The sequence below is a fragment of the Hyla sarda genome, chromosome 5 (genome assembly GCF_029499605.1).
Source record: "Hyla sarda isolate aHylSar1 chromosome 5, aHylSar1.hap1, whole genome shotgun sequence".
NCBI lineage: Eukaryota > Metazoa > Chordata > Amphibia > Anura > Hylidae > Hyla > Hyla sarda.
This window is the reverse complement of record NC_079193.1, coordinates 300,557,656-300,583,430: the sequence shown is the minus strand read 5'-3', so window position 1 is coordinate 300,583,430 and position 25,775 is coordinate 300,557,656. Positions and strand designations below refer to the sequence as shown.

At 43.9% G+C, this 25,775-nt stretch overlaps 1 protein-coding gene across 4 annotated transcripts in view; it reads right to left on the bottom strand.

Annotated features, from left to right (window-relative positions):
• The window catches only part of MTFR1 (mitochondrial fission regulator 1), a 63,899-nt gene extending 38,558 nt beyond the window's left edge, over positions 1 to 25,341 (bottom strand). For 2 of the 4 annotated variants that reach the window (XR_008844251.1, XM_056522041.1), the window contains exons 1-2: positions 25,208 to 25,341; positions 651 to 706 (exon numbers count right to left, since the gene is read on the bottom strand). The gene's annotated coding sequence lies outside the window, so the exon portion shown is untranslated. The other 2 variants (XM_056522043.1, XM_056522042.1) reach the window with 2 other exon arrangements.
• Between the last annotated feature and the right edge of the window lie 434 nt (positions 25,342 to 25,775).

Sequence of the window (25,775 nt, the reverse complement as noted above, 5' to 3'; positions counted from 1 at the left end):
CTCTAGCTGTGAGCCCTGCGCTCACGGCTGTCAATCAAGGAAGTGTGTCCATGACATAGGTGATGACGCATGGACACAGCAGGACTAGTATGTGTCCAAGCAGGCGGGGGGGGGGCAGTTTCACTAACTTTTTCTGTATAAAATACTGAAAATTTTCTATTGAAAGCAATTGCAAAACCTTTTGGTTATACATGCTTTACAACATATCAAAAGTTTTTGTATCTGACAGTGCCCATTTAAGATCACTTAAATGCATATTCTGAGTTATAACACTTATCACCTATGCAGAGGATTTTAAGAACAGGGATTAGCTGTAGAAAATCTGCAGCAAAATCTGGACGTGTGAACGTACTCTTGGTAAGATTACGCAGAGTAAACGCTCACAATAGCTCCCACTGTGCCCTGTAGTGCCGATATAAGAAGCCCTTCATCTTTGTCAATGTGAACGTTGGTCCCGTCCATAATATGGAGGAGCATGTGACCACATACCTCCCACAGTGTTCTCCTTTGAATCTGTATATGTCTATGGAGGACACTGAGGTGCATTATCACGTATGACTCCATGCTCGTTCATATTTTGGATGGGATCGCCCTTCTGTCAAGAAAACAATTTCTATATAGAAAAGTATTATATAAGAACATGACCGTACCGTCACCAGATTCTGGGCACACGTTCAGAAACACATTTCCAGTGGTATCACAATTCCTAAAACGAAAAAAAAAATTACTTTATTTAGCTAGAAAAGAAATGCAATATCATACAAGGATAATAGTATGAGATTCAGTAACATCCTTGTTTAGCAAATGTACTATAAAAAGAAGAGAGTCTTTAAACGGGCACGGTCAGAATAATAAAAAAAAAAAAAACTTTTTATATGTTTCACATTTTGGCAAAACATTAACCTTTCTAATATACTTAAAAAAAAATTTAAATACATTTATCTCCTTATAGAAATCATGGCTTGAAAAAAAAAAAAAAAAAAAAAATTTAAAAAAAAAGACCAATAGGGGTCACCAATACCATCCAGAACATGATCTGTGGATGTTAGAATGAGTGAGCAGCAGAATGGAGGGATTTGTGAGCCAAATACAGACAAAAGAAAAAAACATGCAAAGGATCTGCATGACCTAGGGAGTAACAATTGAAGATTATTGTTTTCCTGTGATATGACAGACATGTTCGGTTTAACAACAAAAACACTTCATGGACCAGCCATGCCAACCAAAAGGCAGCACAAATCTTAAACCCAGCCGGCAACATTTGGGTGAATAATAAGAAACCATTATCAAAATAATCTGCAGATAACATCAAAACATACCGGGTTATTATTTCTTAGAATTCAGTAAATATAGGTCCTTAATTCAACCTATACTAAGAAGTTGTTGGCCGACAGCTAAGTAAATAGATAGCTTCAAAAAAAGCATCTAAATGTACAAAAAAACAAATTAAAGTTGTCTGCAACCTGCTGGGAGTGGTAGTGTTAGAACAGGTTACCAATGACTGAACATGTCTAAGTAAACTTAATACGTCAGATTTTTACAAGAGGAAAGAAGCTGAAGGTGACCCCGCTGATGATATCTTTCCATGGAAGGTCATATTACAATGACAAAATGATTGCAAAAGACTAACAACACTGCCAAACTAAAGCTAAGGAATAAAGTGTACTGGCGCCTGATGCCTGGATGTTATTCTACCAGAAATCCATCTTATTTATGAGAAAATAGCGCCATCGCTGAAAAACCTCTTGTGGATGTTACTTTGACACTGTTATATATATACCCGTCAGGGTGTTCAATGTATAGAGCGCTCTATTTCATTATAAAACCATTTCCACTACAATCTGCATTGTACAACACAGGCTACATCGGTTACTGCCTTTGTTCCTAAGAACTTATATGTGAGCATGTTTTATTTAGTTCACTACACTCCAGCTGTAGTAAGGACAGTAGATGACGTGCGGTTTTGGTTTCAACAATTATTAACTAAAAAAATATGTAAAAAATGTCAAGGTTGAGTATTAGGGAAATATAACAGTGCAAAGACTGGTGCTAGATACGAGAACTTATTTCCTAACCAGTTTGCTTCCAGCTGTTGTACAACTAAAACTCCCAGCATGCTCGGACAGCCTTCGGCTATCCAGGCATGCTGGGAGTTGTAGCTTTTCAATTGCTGAAGACACACTGGTCAGGAAACACTGCTTTAAACAGATATGAAACACAATTAGAAGAGAAATTACCCTAAATATGGCTACCCCCCAGACAAAGCTGTATGCACCGAAATGCCCATTGGAGTGGTATTATCCCAGACCCCACACTGTTGCTTGCATCAGTCTAATTTGGTTATGCATGTTCATGTGCACTACTTTGTGTTTATCTACCCTTACAGCATGGGAACAATAGAACCTTAAAGGGTACCTATCATCATCAAAAAAAAAAAAAACTTTTTATATGTTAAAGACGAATGCCTAATGAGTCACTTTCTAATAGGAGGTTATTCAAAAAGGTTACTTTTATGCTTATTTTCAATGTAAAAAAAACTCACCACTAGGGGTCTCCCTAGCAGTCCTGACCGCAAGGCTTTGTATAGAAATCTGCTAAATCTAATCACCTGCACACAGACTGGATGGCAGTGCTTCCAGGCCCAATAGAGTAGCACGACAAGAAGAGATGTCCAGCGCAGTATGTACAATGAAACAGGAACTCTTTAATACGGATAACATGGATATACACAGGAACAATATCCAACGCGTTTCGGATGAAACTGAACCCTTAATCATGCCATGATTAAGGGTCCAGTTTGATCCTAAATGCGTTGGCTATCGTTCCTGTGTATATCCATGTGATCCGTAATAAAAAGAGTTCCTGTTTTATCATACATACTGTGCTGGAAATCTCTTCTTGTTGTACTGAACAGCTCAGGTGGACTTCATGGGTTACCCACTAGAGACGTTTACGGTGTTTCTATACGGTATACTATATTGCTTAGGTCAGATCCTTGGGGACTGTGCTACAGCTGCTGTCACGCCTGCCGGGTCACTCCCCCTTCTTCTCTCACAGAAGGCAGAAAAATGAGCAAGAAAGAAGGCACTCATAAAAAGGTCTGAAAAGGGGTTTTAGCAAAAAAAAAAAAAAAAAAAAAAAGGTAGGATTAGAGTCAGGGACAGATGAGTTCATGATAGGTACTCTTTAAATGCTTGTACCGGTTGGGATACTATTTCCTTGTTATTATATGGTATTATCCCTCATATACTATTACTATTATAGGTACTCATACTATATTGTGTACTTGGGTACAAATACTTCGTAAACTATTATTTCTTCACTGTTATACACTGATGTTTCTGTGTGCAGGTCCCGATTATGCTGTTTTTTTTTCTTCGGACTCTACCTTTTTATGTACTTTGAATTTTATATATTTTTGTTATAATAAAAGATATATACATTTTATGTTTGCGGTTTGCTTTAGGCCACCTGGTAACTACTTTCGCTCTTTCTTTTCCTTTTTATATGTGGTTAAACTCTCCTGTTGTCTGGTTGGTCATCCATTCCAGCAACCATTTCACTTCTCTGTATAGTTTTTTGGTCTCAATTCTCTTTAGCATTGTAGTATAATTTTGTTACAGGGCTGGCTTTCTTCACTGCATTATTATTGTTTGCTTGATCTGGTTATATGAACGATTTCCTATACTACCTTCGGCTGCATTCACACCCCTTTGGGGCATACGGCAGTCGGATCCCGCAGGAGAACTTGAAAACCAACTTCTGCAGTATCCCTGCCAGACCTGTGCCGTACCCAATTCATTTCTATGAGCCGGAAGGAGTCAGACATTTTTGTTAATGGACTGAAAACTGTAGCAGACAATGATTTTCAGTCTGGAAACAAAAGCAAAAGCATGACATCACGGCCACACCCCTTGTGATGGCATGTCACACCCCCTCAATGCAAGTCTATGGAAGGGGGTGTGGCAGCAGCACCCATAGACTTGCATTGAGGGGGCGTGGCCATGATGTCACGACCCCAACCTCCTGCACCCAGCATTCTAAAAGAAAGTCGGATGCTGCACAGAGATCATGGGGTTCCCAGCAATCAGACATCTTATCCCCTATCCTTTGGATAGCGGATAAGATGTCTAGGGGTGGAGTACCCCTTTAAGGTCTTCCAGAGGTGTATAGTTTCAGTCTCTGTTCACATTACATTGGAGATATACATGTCTAGATTTATTCAGGGATATAAGTATATGCTACTAAAGCCATCGATGGACTGGTTTTCCCAGTGTGTAATACATCATTAGTTGGATGTTTTGTCTCCTTCATGGCCTGCGCAGCTTTTAGGCCTTATTCACATGGCAGAACTTCCAAGCGGAATTTGGCCGAAAAATTCCACTAGGAAATTCCGTTACAGCAGAGTCTCACTGTTTTCAATGGGATTCTGCTGCACCGTGCACATGTCGGAATTTCTGCAACGGAAATATCTGCTGAGGAAATCCTGATTTTGGCCTCCGCAGAAATAACTGACATGTCAATTCTTTCTGCAAAGTCTGCTGGGAAATGCATTGGAGTCTATGGAGACGAGTCCGAGCAGTCCCTGTGCCTGTATTTTTTGCCTAAGGAAATTTTCTGGGCTGACATTCTACCTCGTGAAAATGGCCTAAGTTTTGTGTGTCCCAAAAAAGTCGACACATTTTTGCTGCTCAATTCAAAGAAATGGTCATGGATGTAAATATTAGCACCCCTGAAATTTTTCTAGAAAATGAAGTATTTCTCACAGAAAAGGATTCCAGTAACACACGTTTTGCTATACACATGTTTATTCCCTTTGTGTTTATTGGAACTAAACCAAAAAAGGGAGGGAAAAAAAGCAAATTGGACATAATGTCCCACCAAACTCAAAAAATGGTCTGGGCAAAATTATTGGCACCCTTTCAAAATTGTGGAAAAATAAGATTGTTTCAAGCATGTGAGGCTCCTTTAGTTTTTGCGGGTTTTCCGCAGCGTATTTGAAAGGGACGGGCTCTTCTCGGCTTTCCATAGCAGATTGTCCGCGGCGGAATTTACACGGCGGAAAATCCACCACAGTCCCTACTGACTTCAATGGGGCTTGCGGCGGATTTTCCGCAGCGTGAATTCCTTCGTGGAAAATCTGCTGCGGATAGCCAAGAAGAGCCCGCACCCTTTCAAATACGCAGCGGAAAACCCGCAAAAACAATGAGCGTGTGAACGCACCCTTAAACTCACCTGGGGCAAGTAACAGGTGTGGGCAATATAAAAAAAAAAAATCACATCTGAAAGCAGATAAAATGGTGCCAATAATTTTGTCCAGCCCATTTTTGGAGTTTGGTGTGACATTAGGTCCAATTAGCTTTTTTTCCTCCTTTTTTGGTTTACCGTATATACTCTAGCATAAGCCGACCCAAATATAAGCAGAGGCCCTTAATTTCACCCCAAAAACCCAGAAAAAATAAAAATAAAAAAAATAAAAATAAAAAAAAAGTTATTGGCTCGACTATAAGCCTAGTGTGGGAAATACATCATCCCCCCCATGGCATCATCATCATCCCCTGTCATCATCCAGACCCCCGTCATTAACACCCCTGTCATCATCCCCACCATCATCATCATCATCATCTGCCTCATCATCCCCCTCATCATCATCACCGCCTGTCAATCCCTTCATCAGTGGTCTTCAACCTGCAGACCTCCAGATGTTGCAAAACTACAACTCCCAGCATGCCCGGACAGCCGGTGGCTGTCCGGGCATACTGGGAGTTGTAGTTTTGCAACATCTGGAGGTCCGCAGGTTGAAGACCACTGAGAAGGGATTGACAGGCGGAGAGTTCACTCGAGTATAAGCCGAGGGGGGCGTTTTCAGCACGAAAAATCATGCTGAAAAACTCGGCTTATACTCGAGTATATACGGTAATTCCAATACACACAAAGGGAATAAACATGTTTATAGCAAAACGTGTTGCTACAATCCTTTTCTGCGAGAAATACTTCATTTTCCTGAAAAATGTCAGGGGTGCCAACATTTACGGCCATGACTGTATAAAAAAAGTTTATATCAATGATAAATTTTCCCAAAGGGGTCTATGTGAACCAAGTTTAATAACAAAATTAGAGGAAAGCGTGTCCAGAGGGAAGCAACTCTGGGCCAGAGATGTAACAAACGGCACAAAAATACAGAAGAGGAATGTAGAGACAGGTGTAGACCAGAGATCTATATAACAGGGTCATGGAAAAGATGAATCTGACACGGCGTCTAAGGAAGTGTATGAGTCACAGGGGTGTAGACCTGTCTGCCAAAATAAGAGACATCGCTCACCTTCTGCAGAGTTTATCCTCACTCCAGAAACCATGTACACAGCAGAGCCGTGTGTGTAGCCTATATAGTTGTGCCACTGTAGTGTTGTATTATACAATTTATCTATATGCATCACACAAAATCTACCATAATGATAATAAAAGGGATTAACCTGTATGAGAAAACAGCACCACTCTTATTCATAGGTTGTTTGTAGCATTGCAGTTCAGTTCCATGGAAGCGAATAAAGCAAGGAGTTGTGGTGTTGTTTTTGGAAATCGGGCATGTTTTTTTTATTTTTTTTTTTTTTTTTTTTTTTTTTTTTATTCTAGTTAACCCCTTTAGGACGGCTCTGATTTTTCACCTTAACTCCTTAAGGACATAGGACGTATGAGTACGTCCTAAGTCCGGTCCCTGTCTATAATGTGGGGTCCCGGCGGGATAGTGGGATGGTCCCAGCGCCTATTCACAGCCCGGACCCGCAGCTAATAGCGCGCGCCCGCGATCGTTCGGCCACGCGCTATTAACCCTTCTGATGCGGCGCTCAAAGCTGAGCGCCGCATCAAAAGTGAAAGTAAATGCTTCCCGGTTGCTCAGTTGGGCTGACCGGGGTCATCGCGATAAAATCACAATGCCCCGATCAGCTACCCGGATAGAAGAAGGTCCCTGCCTTCTTCCGTCGGCGTCCCGGCTCTGATTGATTGCTCCATGCCTGAGTTACAGACTGGAGCAATCAACCGCCGATTACACAGCTTGTTGCCATGCACCGGCAAGGCAACAATCTGTGTATGCAATCAACCATTGCAAGCTCATAGGTCCCTATAGGAGCTATGAGCTTGGGAAAAAAAAGTGTAAAAAAAAAAAAATATATAAAAAATTAACCCTTTCAGGTATTCCCTTCTGAATTAAAAAAGTTTAAAACACCCGACATTTCCTAGTAACAAAATAAAACAGTGTAAATAAAAATAAACATATGTGGTATCGCCGCGTGCGGAAATGTCCTAATGTCCTAATTATAAAAATATATCGTTAATTAAACCGCACGGTCAATGGCGTGCTCGCAAAAAAATTCCAAAGTCCAAAATAGCATATTTTTGGTCACGTTTTATATCATGAAAAAAAAAGTGATCAACAAGTCCGATCAATACAAAAAGGGTACTACTAAAAACTAACATCACAGCGCAAAAAATGAGCCCTCATACCGACCCATACGCTGTAAAATAAAAAAGTTATAGGGGTCAGAAGATGACAATTTTAAACGTATAAATTTTCCTGCAAGTAGTTATGATTTTTTTCAGAAGTAATACAAAATCAAACCTATATAAGTAGGGTATCATTTTAATCGTATGGACCCACAGAATAAAGATAAGGTGTCATTTTTACAAAAAAAAAAAAATGTACTGCGTACAAACAGAAGCCCCCAAAAGTTGCAAAATGGCGTGTTTTTTTTCAATTTTGTCTCACAATGATTTTTTTTTCCATTTCGCCGTAGATTTTTGGGTAAAAGGACTGATGTCACTACAAAGTAGAATTGGTGGCGCAAAAAAAATAAGCCGTCATATGGATTTTTAGGTGCAAAATTTAAAGGGTTATGATTTTTTAAAGGTAAGGAGGAAAAAATGAAAGTGCAAAAACGGTCCTTAAGGGGTACTCCAGTGGAAAACTTTATATAATTTTTTTTTAAATCAACTGGTGCCACAAAGTTAAACAGATTTGTGAATTACTTCTATTAAAAAAAATCTTAATCCTTCCAGTACATATTATGTGCTGAATACTACAGAGGAAATTATTTTTTCTTTTTGGAACCCAGTGCTCTCTGCTGAATCATGAGCATAGTGCTCTCTGCTGACATCTCTGTCCATTTTAGGAACTGACCAGAGCAGCATATGTTTGCTCTGGGGATTTTCTCCTAATCTGGACAGTTCTTAAAATGGACAGAAATGTCAACAGAGAGCACTGTGCTCGTGATGTCAGCAGAGAGCACTGTGTTCCAAAAAGAAAAGAATTTCCTCTGTAGTATTTAGCAGCTATAAGTACTGGAAGGATTAAGATTCTATTTATGTTAGTGGCACATTTTCGTCGATGCTTGCATAATTTCTTAGTGAAAAATTCCAAAATTTGATGAAAAATTTAAAAATGTTTGAAATTCTGCTTATAAGGAAAATGGACATCCCAAATAAATTCTATATTGATTCACATATACAATATGTCTACTTTTATGTTTGCATCATAAAGTTGACGTGTTTTTACTTTTGGAAGACATCAGAGGACTTCAAAGTTCAGCAGCAATTTTTCACAAAATTTTCAAAATCTTAATTTTTCAGGGACCAGTTCAGTTTTTAAGTGAATGATAAGAAATTCCGCAGAACTCAGGAAATAATGCAGATAAAATCCTTACTTTATTGCCGCAACTGAATGGACAATTCATGGTAGCTGTGCCCGTGAATTGTCCATTCAGTTGCGGCAATAAAGTTAGGATTTTATCTGCATTATTTCCTGAGTGCTGCGGAATTTCTTATCATAGGTTTCTACATAACTACATTCTGTATCTGCCTGCACCGGGATCGCAGAGGGGGTAAGCGGATTACCGCACGCTGTGAATTCTTCCTGAACTGTTTGTGGGTGTGCCGGTCCATACTCATTCGTCTCAGTTTTGAAGTGGATTTGAGGGGCCTTCATATTAGAAATACCCCACAAATGATCCCATTATAAAAACTGCACCCCTCAAAGTATTCAAAATGACATTCAGTAAGTGTGTTAACCCTTTAGGTGTTTCACAGGAATAGCAGCAAAGTGAAGGAGAAAATTCAAAATCTTCATTTTTTACACTCGCAATTTTTACAAGGGGTAAAAAGAGAGAAATCACCCAAAAATTTGTAACCCAATTTCTCTTGAGTAAGGAAATACCTCATATGTGTATGTCCAGTGCTCTGTGGGTGCACTAGAGGGCTCAGAAGGGAAGGATCGACAATGGGATTTTGGAGAGTGAGTTTTTCTGAAATGGTTTTTGGGGGCCATGTCACATTTAGGAAGCCCCTATGGTATAGGAACATCAAAAAAACAAACAAAAATACACATGGCATACTATTTTGGAAACTACACCCCTCAAGGAACGTAACAAGGGGTCCAGTGAGCCTTAATACCCCACAGGTGTTTGACAACTTTTCATTTAAGTTGGATGTGTAAATTTATTTTTATTTTTTTTCGCCACAAAAATGCAGATTTTCCCCAAATTTTAAATTTTTACAAGGGGGTAATAGGAGAAAATGTCCCCCAAAATTTGTAACCCCATCTCTTCTGAGTTTGGAAATACCCCATGTGTGGACATCAAGTGCTTTACTGGCGCACTACAATGCTAAGAAGAGGAGGAGCGCCATTGAGCTTTTGGAGAGAGAATTTGGTTGGATTAGAAGTTGGGGGCCATGAGCATTTACAAAGCCCCCCCCCCCCGTGGTGCCAGAACAGTGGACCCCCACATGTGACCCCTTTTGGAAACTACACCCCTCACACAATATAATAAGGGGTACAGTAAGCACCCCACAGGTGTCTGACAGATCTTTGGAACAATGGGCTTTGCAAATAAAAAATTACATTTTTCATTTTCACAGACCACTGTTCCAAATATCTGTCAGACATCTGTGGGGCGTAAATGCTCACTGCACCCCTTATTACATTATGTGAGGGGTGTAGTTTCCAATATGGGGTCACATGTGGGGGGGGGGGTCCATTGTTCTGGCACTATGGGGGCTTTGTAAACACACGTGGCCTTCAATTCCGGACAAATTTTCTCTCCAAAATCCCAATGGCGCTCCTTCTGTTTTGAGCATTGTAGTTCGCCCGCAGAGCACTTTATATCAACATATGGGGTATGTTCTCACTCAGAAGAAATAGGGTTACAAATTTTTCCTTGTGAACATGAAAAATTTTGTGTAACGCCAGCATTTTAGTTAAAAACCATTTTTTCTTCATTTTCCCTTCCAACTTTAACGAAAATTTGTCAAACACCTGTGGGGTGTTAAGGCTCACTATACCCCTTGTTACATTCCGTGAGGGGGTGCAGTTTCCAAAATGGGGTCACATGTGGGAATTTTTTTTTTTTGCGTTTATGTCAGAACCACTGTAAAATCAGCCACCCCTGTGCATATCACCAATTTAGGCCTCAAATGTACATAGTGCGCTCTCACTATAAATAAATAAATAAAAATGTTACTCTAACAGGCTGGTGTAGACCCCAACTTTTCCTTTTCTAAAGGGGTAAAAGCCCCCCAAAATGTGTAACGCAATTGCTCTTGAGTATGGAAGTACCCCAAATGTGGCCCTAAACTGTTCCCTTGAAATACGACAGGGCTCCGAAGTGAGAGAGCACCATGCGCATTTGAGGAATATATTAGGGATTGCATAGGGGTGGACATTGGGAATCACTGGCGTAGAATACCTCTAACAGGGTGCCTCCAGCTGTTTCTAAACTCCCAGCATGCCTGGACAGTCAGTGGCTGTCCGGAAACGCTGGGAGTTGTTGTTTTGCAACAGCTGGAGGCTCCGTTTTGGAAACACTGCTATACGATACATCTTCATTTTTATTGGTGGGAGGAGGGGAAAGTGTAAGGGGGTGTATATGTAGTGCTTTACCCTTTATTTTGTGTTAGTGTAGTACTTTGGGGGTACATTCGCACTGGCAGGGGTTTACGGTGAGTTTCCCGCTAGGAGTTTGAGCTGTGGCAGAAAATTTGCCGCCGCTCCAACTTGAAGCAGGAAACTCACTGTAAACCCGCCCGTGTGAATGTACCCTGTACATTCACATGGGCGGGGCAAACCTCCAACTGTTTGAAAACTACAACTGCCAGCATGCACTGAAAGACCATGTATGTTGGGAGTTGTAGTTTAAAAAAAAAAAAAAAACTTCAGTTAGGTTCTGTTACCTAACTCAGTATTTTCCAACCAGTGTGCCTCGAGCTGTTGCAAAACTACAACTCCCAGCATGTACTGATTCCTGAAGGACATGCTGGGAGATGTAGTTATGCAACTACAACTCCCGCCATGGTGAGACAACCTTTTGCTGTTAGTGCATGCTGTGAGTAGTTTTGCAAGATTTAGAGGGCCACTGTTTACAAACCACCACACAGTGATCTCCAAACTGTGGCCCTCCAGATGTTGCAAAACTACAAATCCCAGCATGCCCAGACAGCAAACTGTTGTGTGGGCATGCTGGGAGTTGTAGTTTTGCAAGATCTAGAGCGCCACAGTTTAGAGACCACTGCACAGTGATCTCCAAACTGTACCCCTAAAAATCTTGCAAAACTACAACTCCCAGCATGCCCAAACGGCTGTCTGGGCATGCTGGGAGTTGTAGTTTTGCAACATCTGGAGGGCTACAGTTTAGAGACCACTGTATAGTGGTCTCCAAACTGTAGCACTCCTGATGTTGCCAGGCAACTGCTCACCGGCTTCCTTAGTCTCTACAAGGGATCCGCACCAAGGAGCCGTACGTCATGGTCGCCCTCCGCCGATCGCCAATAAGGGACCTCCACCGCTGCTGCCAGTCACAGGACAGTTCCCCCTTTTGCCTGGATTACCGTGGGTGGGCAGAATCGGGTAACGGAACTTTAACCAACCGCCCCCGATATGCTATTGGTCGGTCGCTTCTGACTGACCAATAGCAGGGATAGGAGGGGTGGCACCCCTGCCACCTCACTCCTATCCCTTCAGGGGGATCGTGGGTGTCTTTGACACCTCTGGACGATGTGTCGGGATGCCTGCTGAATGATTTCAGCAGGCATCCCGGGGCGGCGGGGACCGGTATTGCCACAGGCGTACCTATACGTCCTTAAAATGTGTATAGTTATGGGTGAAAAAGTGCTGTCCCTGCAGCTAATGTCTATGAGAAGTCCAAATACAAGAAGTGAGGACAGGACAAGCAGGGCTCTGTGAGCTGGGAGCATGTCACAGAGCTTCACTGCACAGATCCCTGCTTGTCCACCCCCACTTCCTGTATTTGGATGAGACACACAGGGAATAGCTGTAGGGACAAAATATACATGTTTTTTAACCAATGTACCGTATATACTCGAGTATAAGCCGACCCGAGTATAAGCCGAGACCCCTAATTTCAACCCAAAATCCCAGGAAAAGTTATTGACTCGAGTATAAGCCTAGGGTGGGAAATACAGCATCCCCCCCCGTCATCATCCAGACCCCCGTCATTAACATCCTCATCATCATCACCGCTTGTCATCATCCAGACCCTCATCATCATCATCATCATCATCATCCCACACCCCCCTTCATCATCATCCCACACACCCCCCTTCATCATCCCACACACCCCCCTTCATCATCCCCTTGTCATCATCCCCACCCCCTTCATCATCCCCTTGTAATCATCCCACACCCCCCCCCTTCATCATCCCCTTGTCATCATCCCACACACCCCCTTCATCATCCCACACCCCCCCCCCCTTCATCATCCTCTTGTCATCATCCGCCTGCAGTGGTCTTCAACCTGCGGACCTCCAGAGGTTTCAAAACTACAACTCCCAGCAAGCCCGGGCAGCCATCGGCTGTCCGTGCTTGCTGGGAGTTGTAGTTTTGAAACCTCCGGAGGTCCGCAGGTTGAAGACCACTGCGGCCCTCGACATCATCCAGCCCCCTCTCACCCCCCTTTAGTTCTGTACAGTACTCACCTCCGCTCGGCGCTGGTCCGGTCCTGCAGGACTGTCCGGTGAGGAGGTGGTCCGGTGGCATAGTGGTTCCGGGCTGCTATCTTCACTGGGGGCGCCTCTTCTCCGCGCTTCCGGCCCGGAATAGAGGCGTTGCCTTGACAATGACGCAGAAGTACGTTGGCAATGAACGTACCTCTGCGTCGTTGTCAAGGCAACGTGACTATTCTGGGGCCGGGCCCGAAGCGCTTAGAAGAGGCCTCCCCGGTGAAGATAGCAGCCCGGAACCACTATCCCACCGGACCACCTCCTCACCGGACAGTCCTGCAGGACCGGACCAGCGCCGAGCGGAGGTGAGTACTGTACAGAACTAAAAGGGGGTGAGAGGGGGCTGGATGATGTCGAAGGCCGCAGTGGTCTTCAACCTGCGAACCTCCGGAGGTTTCAAAACTACAACTCCCAGCAAGCCCGGACAGCCGATGGCTGCCCGGGCTTGCTGGGAGTTGTAGTTTTGAAACCTCTGGAGGTCCGCAGGTTGAAGACCACTGCGGGTGGAGAGTTCACTCGAGTATAAGCCGAGGGGGGTGTTTTCAGCACGAAAAATCGTGCTGAAAAACTCGGCTTATACTCGAGTATATACGGTATGTTACAAATATACATATAATGGTATTATCTACATCATATAAAAAGTTTTTGTTGATGACAGGTACACTTTAAGGACTCAGGCATACGCCCTGCGTCCTGTAGAGGTTAAAGGGATACAATGGCACCATAGACATCAACAGAAAACATTGGCAGAAAAAAAAAAATGTGTGAGCACCCAAGGGCTTCCTGGCATCCATACTGAACAGTGTGAACCTGATATTAAAGTATATAAAAACAGAATTTCCCAACAGTGCACCTCCAGCTGTTGCAAAACTACCACTCCCAGCATGCCCAGAAAGCCTTTGGCTATCCAGGCATGCTGGTAATTGTAGTTTTGCAACACCTGGAGGCACACCGGTTGGGAAACTCTGATGTAAAAGTCTATATAAAAGGTTTAGAGTAATCTAACCAGCGCCTATAGCAGTGTTTCCCAACCAGTGTGCCTCCAGCTGTTGCAAAACTACAACTCCCCGCATGCCCAGACATCAAAAGACTGTCCAGGCATGCTGGGAGTTGTCATTTTGCAACAGCTGGAGGCACAATGGTTGGGAAACACTGGCCTATAACATTGTCCCTCCCCATTATGATGGAAGGCTGATCTCTCCAATGACCAGCACATTTGCTCAGTGGTTAGCACAGGGTTCGTATCTGACCATCTTTATAGAGCATGTATGTTCTCTGGTTTCCTACGACCCTTCAAAAACATAGAAAATTTAGATTGCAAGCCTTGTGGTCAGAGATCACTACTTCTACACAGCACTACGGTTGGTGCTATATAAGCAATGGAAAAGTGTTTGAGTCACTTATCCATGCTTTACACTTCAGCTCTTCCTCTTGACCTTTGGCTGTGTGGAGCACAAAACACGGGGGTCACTAGGAATTCACGTCCTAGAGGGAAGATTCCATTACAGGGAGATGGAATGTTCCTACAAGTAAGCTGTGACAAGAAACAGAAGACAGTGTAATACAGCCGATGGTTGTCTGGGAGTTATAGTTCTGCAACAGCTGGAGGTACACTGGATGGGAACTACTGGTCTAGTATCTTTGAAGCAAAGAAGCCTGAAAGAGGAAGAATCCTGGCATCTGCCTTAGGTTCTGATTCCATCATTCTCCACTGTCAGCTGCAGCTCTCAGACATATAGGCATTGCTTCTAGAAAAACTAGATCGATTACATAAGAGGGGACAGGGAGAAGAGACGGTAGGAATGCCAGGTATGTCATACCAACAGCCCCAGAAGACAAGATTAAGCCTGACAACCCCATAAGACAGAATTCACATGGCCAGGTTAGCCGTCTGTATGAGGATTGTATATTTCGTGCCATCAATTGCAACAAATTCATTCAGAGGAAGGCAGGAAGAGGATAGTTTACTTTCACTTACCGTATATACTCGAGTATAAGCAAAGTTTTTCAGCATGATTTTTCATGCTGAAAATGCCCCCCTCGGCTTATACTCGAGTGAACTCACCGCCTGTCAATTACTTCATCAGTGGTCTTCAACCTGCAGACCTCCAGATGTTGCAAAACTACAACTCCCAGCATGCCCGGACAGCCATCGGGATCATCCAGCCCCCCCTTTTGTTTTGTACTCACCTCCCCTCAGCGGGAAGTTAGGGTGAGCTGGTCCGGGCCATCTATGCTGCAGGGACCGTCGGGTGGGGAGGATTAGTCATTGCGGGCTGTCCATTTTCACCAGGGGGCCCTCTTCTCCGCTCGGGGCCCGGAGTAGTGACGTTGCCTTGACATCACCGCACAGGGACGTTGCCTTGACGACGACGCCACTAGTCCGGGCCCGAAGCGCGGAGAAGAGGCCCCCCCCGGTGAAAATGGACAGCCCGCAATGACTAATCCTCCCCAACGGACGGTCCCTGCAGCATAGATGGCCCGGACCAGCTCACCATAACTTCCCGCCGAGGGGAGGAGAGTACAAAACAGGTGGGGGTCGGGGGGGAGGGCTGGATGATGACGAAGGCTGCAGTGGTCTTCAACCTGCGGACCTCCAGAGGTTTCAAAACTACAACACCAAGCATGCCCGGACAGCCATCGGCTGGGAGTTGTAGTTTTTCAACATACAGAAAGATAATTATAAAACAATCTATAGCAGAGTTTCCCAACCAGTGTGCCTCTAGCTGTAGTCAAACTACACCTCCTAGCTGTTGTATACAAAAAAGAAGGTCCCAGCCATTGAATGTCCGGGTATGCAGGGAGTTGTAGTTTTGCAACAGCTGGAGGCACACTGGCTGGGAAACATTGCCTTATGGCGATGATCTGCAACATGTCGCTTACCAGCTGTTGTAAAACTACAACTCCCAGCATGGCCGGACAGCCAAAGGCTACAGCTTTTTGACAAGTTCAGTCAGCCCTCAACACCTCAGAAGATTGGGCAGAACTTAGAGTAAAAGGGGGGGGGGGGGGCTTTCACAGGATGACAGATTTACTATAGTTCACGGCAATAACTGTCAGGGACTACAGAAGCAATCTACACTACACTAGTTCGAAGCTCACATACTTTTTTACTTGTAACACTTGAAGAAAAACTCTACATGTCAATAGTTTTGAACAGTTGGTAGGGCAATTTACTAATACCTGTTCTGGCTGCCATGAGAGTCATTAGGAGGCGCGCACCTCTAAAATGGGCACTGTCACTTAAAAAAATACTTTTGACATGTCTTAGAGACATGTGAAAAGTCTAGATCTGTCAGGGTCTTGGTGCGGAGACACCCACCGAGCGGGAGAACGAGCAGAGATAAGAGTGTGGCAGCACGCTTTAGTTCAAACTGTTTTTTTTCTAAAGTGACAGTGCCCATTTAAGAGGTGCGTGCCTCTTAATCTTTTGGCAGCAAGATTTTACTAAAGAGTGGCACGTGAAAGACCACATCTGATGCAGACTTCACTATACTTGATGGGAAACTAGTGTTGAATGCAGTGCTACACTTCATTGAAACTCAACAGATTTTGTAAAAAATGTATGGGCTTCAGCAGGTGCTGGTGGTACCCATTGTGCACCCCACATGATGTCGTAAAAGACCCCCCCAGATCGCGGGAGTCCCGCCGCTGGGGACCCCCGTGATCTTGCGCGAGTCACCCCGTTTGTAATCAGTCCCTGGAGCGTGTTCGCTCCGGGTCTGATTACTGTCGATCACGGGGCCGGCGGCGTGTGACAGCTATCACGCCCCCTCCTGTAGGCTTGCATTGAGGGGCGGAGCGTGACGTCACACGGGGGGGGGGGGGCCCTGTGGTTGCCGGTAATCAGACCCGGAGCGAACATTACATATAATGTCACACCAAACAACAAAAATGGGTTGGACAAAATTATTGGCACCCTTAACTTAATATTTGGTTGCACACCGTTTGGAAAAATTAACTGAAATCAGTCGCTTCCTATAACCATCAATAAGATTCTTACACATTCAATGCACCCAGTGCCAGAGGCAGCAAAATAAAAAAAATTATTGAACATCCACCATATTTCACTGTAGGTACTGCATTCTTTTCTTTGTAGGCCTCATTCCGTTTTCAGTAAACAGTAGAATGATGTGCTTTACCAAAAAGCTCAATCTTTGTCTCATCTTTCCACAAGACGTTTTCCCAGAAGGATTTTGGCTTATTCAAGTTAATGTTTGCAAAATGCATGCTTGCTTTTTTATATCTCTGTGTCAGCAGTGGGGTCCTCCTTGGTCTCCTACCATAGCGTTTCATTTCATTTAAATGTCGACGGATAGTTTGCGCTGACACTGATGCTCCCTGAGCCTGGAAGACAGTTGAATATCTTTGGAACTTGTTTGGGGCTGCTTATTCACCATCCGGACTATCCTGAGTTGACAGCTTCATAAATTTTTCTCTTCCGTCCACGCCCAGGAAGATTAGCTATAGTGCCATGGGTTGCAAACTTCTTGATAATGTTGCGCACTGTGGACAAAGGCAAATCTAGATCTCTGGAGATGGACTTGTAACCTTGAGATTGTTCACATTTTTCCACAATTTTGGTTCTCAAGTTCTCAGACAGTTCTCTTCTCCTCTTTCTGTTGACACACAATGCAAAGACTAAGTGAACTTTTCACCTTTTATTCTTCTGTCAGGTGTGATTTTTATATTGCTCACACCTGTTACTTGCCTCAGGTGAGTTTAAAGGAGCATCACATGCTTGAAACAATCTTATTTATCCACAATTTTGCCCAGCCCATTTTTCGAGTTTGGTGTGACAAATTATGTCCAATTTGCTTTTTTTCTCCCTTTTTTGGTTTAGTTCCAATAGACACAAAGGGAATAAACATGTGTATAGCAAAACATGTGTTACTGCAATCCTTTTCTATGAGAAATACTTCATTTTCTAGAAAAATTTCAGGGGTGCCAACATTTACAGCCATGACTGTAATATAATAAAATAAGGGCATTAAGGGGCTGTCATGGTGGACTAAAAAAAAACAGAATTATCGGTTAGTCATAATTCTGACTATTACTCATCCACCATGACATGACAGCCAACAGAGAAATACCAAATAAATAAATTAGGAAGTGACAATAGCATGTAACACCTTTCTACTAAATTAAAAGGCTTGAGAATCTGATAAGTCAAGTCTATAATGTCTTAAAAATGTATGAGAGCATGGAACAGGTGGAAGCCTTGCAAATCTGGTCAATAGACGCAGCAGATCTTTCTGCCCAAGTAGACATGGCCCTCATAGAATCGGCCTTTAATCCTTTCGGGACTTGTTCCCCTCTTGAAGAATAGGCTTCCGAGATAACAGATTTCAGCCATCTAGCAATGGAGCCCTTGGAGGCTTTTTTGCCCCTTTTTTGGACCTTGAAATTGTAGAAGCAAATTGTCATCTTTCCTCCAAGGGTTGCATACTTCAAGACATCTCCTGACATCCAATGTATGATATGTCTTTTCTTGCTCATTTTAGGGTTGTTATAAAATGATGGAAGTACAATTTCCTGGGTCCGGTGGAAATCAGAAACTACCTTCGGCAAAAAAAAGCACGGTCTAACCTCATAATCACTCATCAGATGTCATCAGATATAGTCATATAAGGTTCTCTTATGGACAGAGCCTGCATTTCTCCCACTCTACAGGCTGTAGTAATTGCAATTAAGAGTCAAATATTTCAGAGAAGCTTGATCCAGAGGTTCAAATGGAGAGCTAGTTAATGCTGACAGAACCCAATTTAGATTCCATGATTGAGTGTGAGCTGGAATTTTAGGTTTGATTCTGGATAGCCCTAAAAAAACTGCTTTATCCAACAGTGATCTGCAATTGGTTGATTAAACACTGCACCAAGGCTGTAACCTGGACCTTCAGGGTACTTCTCAAATCCTTCCTGTAGAAAATCAAGAATACAGGGTATATCAGGTTTAGAAATATCAATTTATTTTGGAGCAACCCAGTCCATAAACTTCTTCCAGATCTTTAAATAGATTTTGGATGTAGTCTTTTTCCTGCTCTTCATAAGAGTAGAAATTACTCTCTTAGAAAGTCCCCTTTGTTCTAAGAGAAGCTCTTTAGAATCCATGCCGTGAGCTGAAAATTTTTGATGCCTTGATGACATACATACTGGGCCCTGGAGAAGATCGTCCCTTCATGTAAGATGAAATGGGTTGTCTATATCAAGGCTCTTCAGGAGACAAAACCAACCCCTCTTTGGCCAAAAGGGGGCTACAAATATTACTGATAGATTGCTGTCCCTGATTTTCGCTAGAGTTCTTGCAATAAGAGGGATTGGAGGGAAGGCATATGCTAGAGGAATGTTCCAGGGTTGAGCTAATGTATCCACTGCTTCCGGATCTCTCAGGTCCAGGGAGAAGAACCTCTCAAACTTTGCATTTTTTCGGGACACAAAAAGATCTATACAAGGCATCATTCCCCTAGGTCCAGTACTCTGCGACTCAGAAAATCTTCTACTAAATTGCAAGAGCCAACTGCAGTGATTGAGGTTAGATTTTTTCTGCTTAGACAAAAATTCTTGAGGAAATCGCTTGCAGAGCTCTGTGTTTTGTGCCTCCTTGATGTCTTCTAAACACTGCAGTAGAATTGTCCGAATACCCTCTTATATCCTAGTTGGACAGAAGATGTTTGGCTGCCTGTAGGGCTTCCCAGATTGCCCTCAACTCTTTGTAGGTGTGGGGGCCATTGACCTTGAAAATAATACTGATTTATGTGGGCTCCCCAACCCCAGGCACTTGTATCTGTTGTGATCATCAACGGATCTGGATACCAAACAACTCCTTTCTTCAGATTTGACTCCTTCAGCCACCAATTTAGGGAACTTCTCACTTTGGGGATAGGCAACGTTTCTTCTCTAGAGAAAACTGGGTTTTGTCCCAGACCGCTAGAGTCTGAGCTTGTAGTAGCCTAGAGTGAAATTGCGCCCATTGTACAGCTGGGATGGTGGATGTCATAGATCCTAACACAGACATTCTTTCCCTCACTGACACCAACCTTTTCCTTTGAAAGCTTGAAAATTTCTCCCGAATTAATATTATCTTTTCTTTTGGAAGAAACGTGGATATCTTCCTTGAATCCAGGATTAAGCCCAGAAATCTTTTCCTGTGACTGGGAATCAAATCTGATTTCTCTAGATTGATTATCCAACCTAGATTCTGTATGCAAGAGATCACCTGATTTTGATTAACTCTGAGAAGATCCCTTGATTCTGCTTAGATAAGATCGTCTAGATATGAGATTATTACAATGTTCCGTAACTTCAGAAATGCCACTACTTTGACCATCAACTTCGAGAAGAGTCTGGGAGCGGATGCACTCCCAAACTGAAGAGCTACAAATTGAAAATGCAGGATCTCCCCATTGTGAAAAATGGCAAATCTGAGGTATTTCTGAAAATCCACATGAATGGGGGACGTGGAGGGACCATTAAGAATTTCTTGCATACAATAAACTTGTTTAGAGGCTTCAAGTTTATTATCGTGCGGAATGAGCAGTTTGGCTTCGGAACCATGAACAAGGAAGAATAATGACCCTGACCCTGCTCTGGAACCTGGGAAATTGCTCCCAATTGCAGGAGACTCTGAATGCCTCCCAACATTCTGTGTTGAAGCATGGGCGATGCCTGTTTTGAAGAAAATTCTATCTTGTATCCGAGATTTATCAGATTCAAGATCCAGGCATTTGAAATAATTTCTCTCCCCTGTGAGAGAAAGAACTTCAGTCTCCCTCCTACCGGTCTCCCATCATTGTTTTTTGGGGGGTCTGATTGGGGTTAAGGATCAACTCCTTTCCTTTTCCCCCTTTAGGATAACTCCATCTCCAGATTTGCCTTTACCTCAAATTCTTGACCTTATTCCCTTTGGGACAAAAGTCTTCTGAGATTTTTTTCTTCCGGGAAACCTTTTTTTCCTGTGTGCCGCCTTCTCCAGAATGTCATCTAGGAAAGGACCAAACACCACTTTTCCTACACAGGGAATAGCACAAAGTTTAGATTTAGACATATTGGGGGAGATTTATCAAATGATTTAGACTGGTTTTTCTTGTCTAAATTTGTCGCACAGAAAGTCGCAGTCTAAATATGTGCGACTTTTCTGCGACTTTTGCTCTAGAGGATTTTTAGAACATGATGCATGCAAGTCTATTTTAGACTGAAATGCATTGAAAAATGCATTGGTGCTGAATTTATCAAAAGCGACTTTTCAGCGACAAGTCGCATAGGCTGAAAGTACGCCGAAATGTCAGACCATGTTGGAGCAGGTTTAAATATAGACTAAAGCAAAGATCATGCAGTCTGTGCACAGAATTTATCAAGAGCTGTGCGCCATTTGATAAATTAGGTGCACAATAGACCAGACTAACCCTCTGTAGTTTGGTCTATATTGATGCGGGACATAGACAACTTTGATAAATATCCCCCATTGTCTCCCTTCCAATTTTTTTTTACCACAGGGCTCTCGTAGATGAGTTACAAAGTCCCGCAGACTTTGCCGCCATTCTAAATGATTCCAGAGATGCATCAGCCAGAAAACCCGCTGCAAGTTTCAGTATGGAAATAGATGAGAGAAGGTCTTCCCTAGGGGTCTTATTCTCAATATGATCTTCCAGGTGAGATAACCATACATACAAGGCCCTAGCTACACTTGTGGCCTCAATATTTGGATTAAGCATAGCTGACGATGCCTCCCAGGTTTTCCGCAAGAGAGCATCAACTTTACGATCCATAGGATCTCTTAATTGAGAAGAATCCTTGAATGGTAAAGATAACTTTTCACAACCTGAACATCCACTTTTGGGATCTCACTCCACAATTTTGTATCTTTTTCATCAAAGGGAAAACGATTTTTAAATTCTCTGGGTAGGACAACTCTTTCCTCAGGTTCTTTCCATTCATCAATAATAATGTTCTTAATATTTTCATGACCAGGAAAAACTTTTCTTCTGAGGTCTTAGACCCCTAAACATTTCATCCTGAATGGTTCCAGGAAGATCCTCATCCTCAAATCCTATGATATTTCTGACTGCTTTTAAATGAGTCTCTGTATCATCATGAAAGAAGTAAGGCTGGGTTCACACTACGGTTTGTCATTACGGTTCCCGTATACGGCTGGGAGGAGGGGTGGGCGGGGCTTAATCGTGGCGCCCACACTCAGCCGTATTCGGGAACCGTAGTTAATGTATGTCTATGAGCTGACCGGAGTGAACCGCAGCCTCCGGTCGGCTGCTTTTTCGGCCGTATGCGGTTTCCCGACCGCAGGCAAAAACGTGGTCGACCACGTTTTTGCCTGCGGTCGGGAAACCGCATACGGCCGAAAAAGCAGCCGACCAGAGGCTGCGGTTCACTCCGGTCGGCTCAAAGACATACATTAACTACGGTTCCCTATACGGCTGAGTGTGGGCGCCGCGATTAAGCCCCGCCCAACCCTCCTCCCAGCCGTATACGGGAACCGTAATTACAAACCGTAGTGTGAACCCAGCCTATTTAGGATTATCCCCTTTAGAGGGCCCTGGAGAAACTTCACCTTCCTCTATATCGGAGCGAGATATTAAGTCCTCCTCCTCAGAGTCAGAATTAGATTTTTTACAAGATTTATGAAGACTCCGCACATCTTTATGATAACCAGATGAAACACTGGGGTTCAATAACAGACATTGATTAAAGACCAAGGGAGCCAAACCCAGAGAAGCCTGAAAAGTGACATTAGGTAAGTATCCTGTAGGTAAAGAAGTCATACTAATAGTAGTAGTATCTGAGGTAGGTAAAACTGGGAACACATTCACAGCAGGAGGAACATTCACAGAGGCCTGACTGCTTGTAGAAGGGGTTAGATTAAAGGCCGCCATGGATGCTTGGATTTCTTGGCGAATAAGAGAATGCAAACCCTCCAAAATACCCGGCTACTTCCCTTGCACTACTTCTGAAATATAGACTTTACATAGCTAACCACAGAAAGGGACCACAACCCACCCCGGACTAAAATTTAAAAAATAAAATAAAAAATGAAAACCCCCAGAGTCCATTACAGAGAAAGGACCCCGGACCTCCGTCCTGGACCTAATAGGAACAGGAAAAACACTGAGGAGGAGTGGGAGGGGGAAGGGCTTTTAATTTCTGTTTCCTGTTCCTATTAGGTCCTAGGGGACCATCTCTCCGGCGGCTGTCATGGTGGACAATTAATAAACAAAGCACAAAGGAGGCCAAAGCATCAGACGTAGTAATGTAACTCCATGGCCTCAGATCTCACAGGTTTCACAGTACCAGACTGGGTGTAACAAATTTAGCAACAAAAAGAGAACTGGCCGAATGCAGAACAGGTAGAACATATCTGCACAAGTGAAGAGATCCAAAAGTTACAGAACGTATGAAAAGAAGTGGAAAGTGAACGACACTGAATAGGAATGCAAATATGTATCACTACAGCCCATTATATGCTGCGGGCTCCAGAAAAATAAAGCTATAGTCCAATGGCATAAAGTGATGGCAGACAGCTAGGATATGATTGGTTGGGGTCAGACCTCTATGGTTTTAGGTCCGGTCAGAAAACCACATACGGGTCAAAACTGAGCCAACCGGAGTCACCGTTTGACTCCGGTCGGATCATTAAAGGGGTAGTCCTGTGGTGAACAACTTATCCCCTATCCTAAGGATAGGGGATAAGTTTGAGATCGCAGGGGGTCCGACCGCTGGGGCCCCCTGCGATCTCCTGTACGGAGCCCTGACAGCCTGCGGGAAGGGGGCGTGTCAACCTCCGCACGAAGCGGCGACCAACACGCCCCCTCAATACAACTCTATGGCAGAGCCGAAGCGCTGCCTACAGCAATCTCCGGCTCTGCCATAGCGATGTATTGAGGGGGCGTGTCGGCCGCCGCTTCGTGCGGAGGTAGACACCCGCTATCTGGCCGGAGAGCCTGGCCCCCGTACAGAGAGATCGCAGGGGGCCCCAGTGGTCGGACCCCCCGCGAGCTCAAACTTATCCCCTATCCTTAGGATAGGGGATACCTTTTTCACCACTGGACTACCCCTTTAAAGTAAATGGAGTCCCGGGGTACGGGAGCGCCCAGTTTGCCCCTCCCCCCGCCGGATCTGACACCCGTATGTACAAAACGTGGTGTGAATGCACCCTTAGCCAAAAAGCTCATGATATGCATTTGTGACATTTTGCATTTACGTAAAGGAAAACTGTCAGCCTGATCACCCAATACACTAGAATATAGTGTGCGGGTGAACAGGAGTCCGACGAGGTGTCACTTACTAAAATACGTCCAGTAGGACCTGAGATATGTACCCCTAGAAGAGACTCTGCTAAATTTAGTGAATATCGCATTAGAGGCGCGGCCCCACCGGCTTCATTTTCATATTCCTGGTCTGTGACTCCATGTCCTAGTGATGTGGAGTCGTTAGTCACGTGAGCGCTCAGTCAGCGCATGCATTCCAGGCAAGAGCATAGAGCTCACGTGGCCAGCGACCCCACATCAAGGTAAAAACGGATGTTTTTTTCTTTAAAAAAACGGATGCAACCGGACATTTTTCAAACCGTATACAGTTTCAACCTTATACGGGTTAGAATTTGTACACACGTTTTGATACAGTTTAGTCAGTTTTTGAGGAATCCGTTTTTCCATCAAAAACCTGATAGAAGATCTTTAATCCTACAGAACTGCTGAAACTATTAGTCCGCGCCATTGTCAGCCCCCAGCCGCCATTAGACTCCCAGTAACTGCATCATGGAGCGCCAATGGGCTTACACAAGGGTTACAACAAGGTTTGTTCAGTTTGAATTCAGTTTCAAACTTTCTTTTCCAACCAGGGTGCCTCCAGCTGTTGCAAAACTACAACTCCCAGCATGCCCGGACAGCCTTTGGCTGTCCGGACATGCTGGGAGTTGTAGTTTTGCAACAGCTGGAAGCAGACTGGTGGGGAAAAACAAATGTGAGAGGTGTCTCTGTCCATGTCAGGTGCAGCGCACAGGAACGTCCACGTGGGGGAGCCCCATCTATAAGCGCAGCCTGTACCGGGTTATAGAGCTATACCTGGTGCCCGGTGTAATAGCAAGGCACTCTGACCTTGACTCCAGGCACAGCTGGTACAGGTAGGCACAGCTAGTACAGGTAGGCACAGCTCCCGCCATACACAGCGCGGAGATCCCCGGAGCCGCTTCTTACCTGTCACTGCCCGACCTCGTGTCCTCTCCCCAGGTGACAGCTCGCGCAGAAGGGTTCACCAGCACTCAGCTCCAGCTGCGGCGGCAACTTCTTACTACGTCAGCGACGTCCATACAGCACCCGGTACATCTAGGGGGCGGAGTCACAAGGTCACGTTGCGCCGGCTCGTTGCAGGCAGCGGACATATCAAGTCCTGGCAAACCAGCCCATAACAATATATACATTAATTGGCATTTCAGATTCCATGAAATCCTGCGATTCCTTTCTTTTTTTTATTTTTTTATTTACCTTTTCTCTATATCGTGCTATTTCGCCCGAGTTATTTTAACCCCTTCAAAGACTTTTCTTTTACTGATCAGAACCAGATACTGAAATGTGTTCTTGTTTTCTCATCTGTTTCTATTATGTTAATAAATATGTGGTAGAGGGTGTGATGCAGGGCAGATGGAATTACCCTGGGGCAGATGGCATTAACCCAATGTATTCGTGATGCCAGGGTGTGGTTTATCCTCAATATCACCCGAAGGTATACTAGATCCTGGGCTAGGCACAGGGGCAATAATGACGC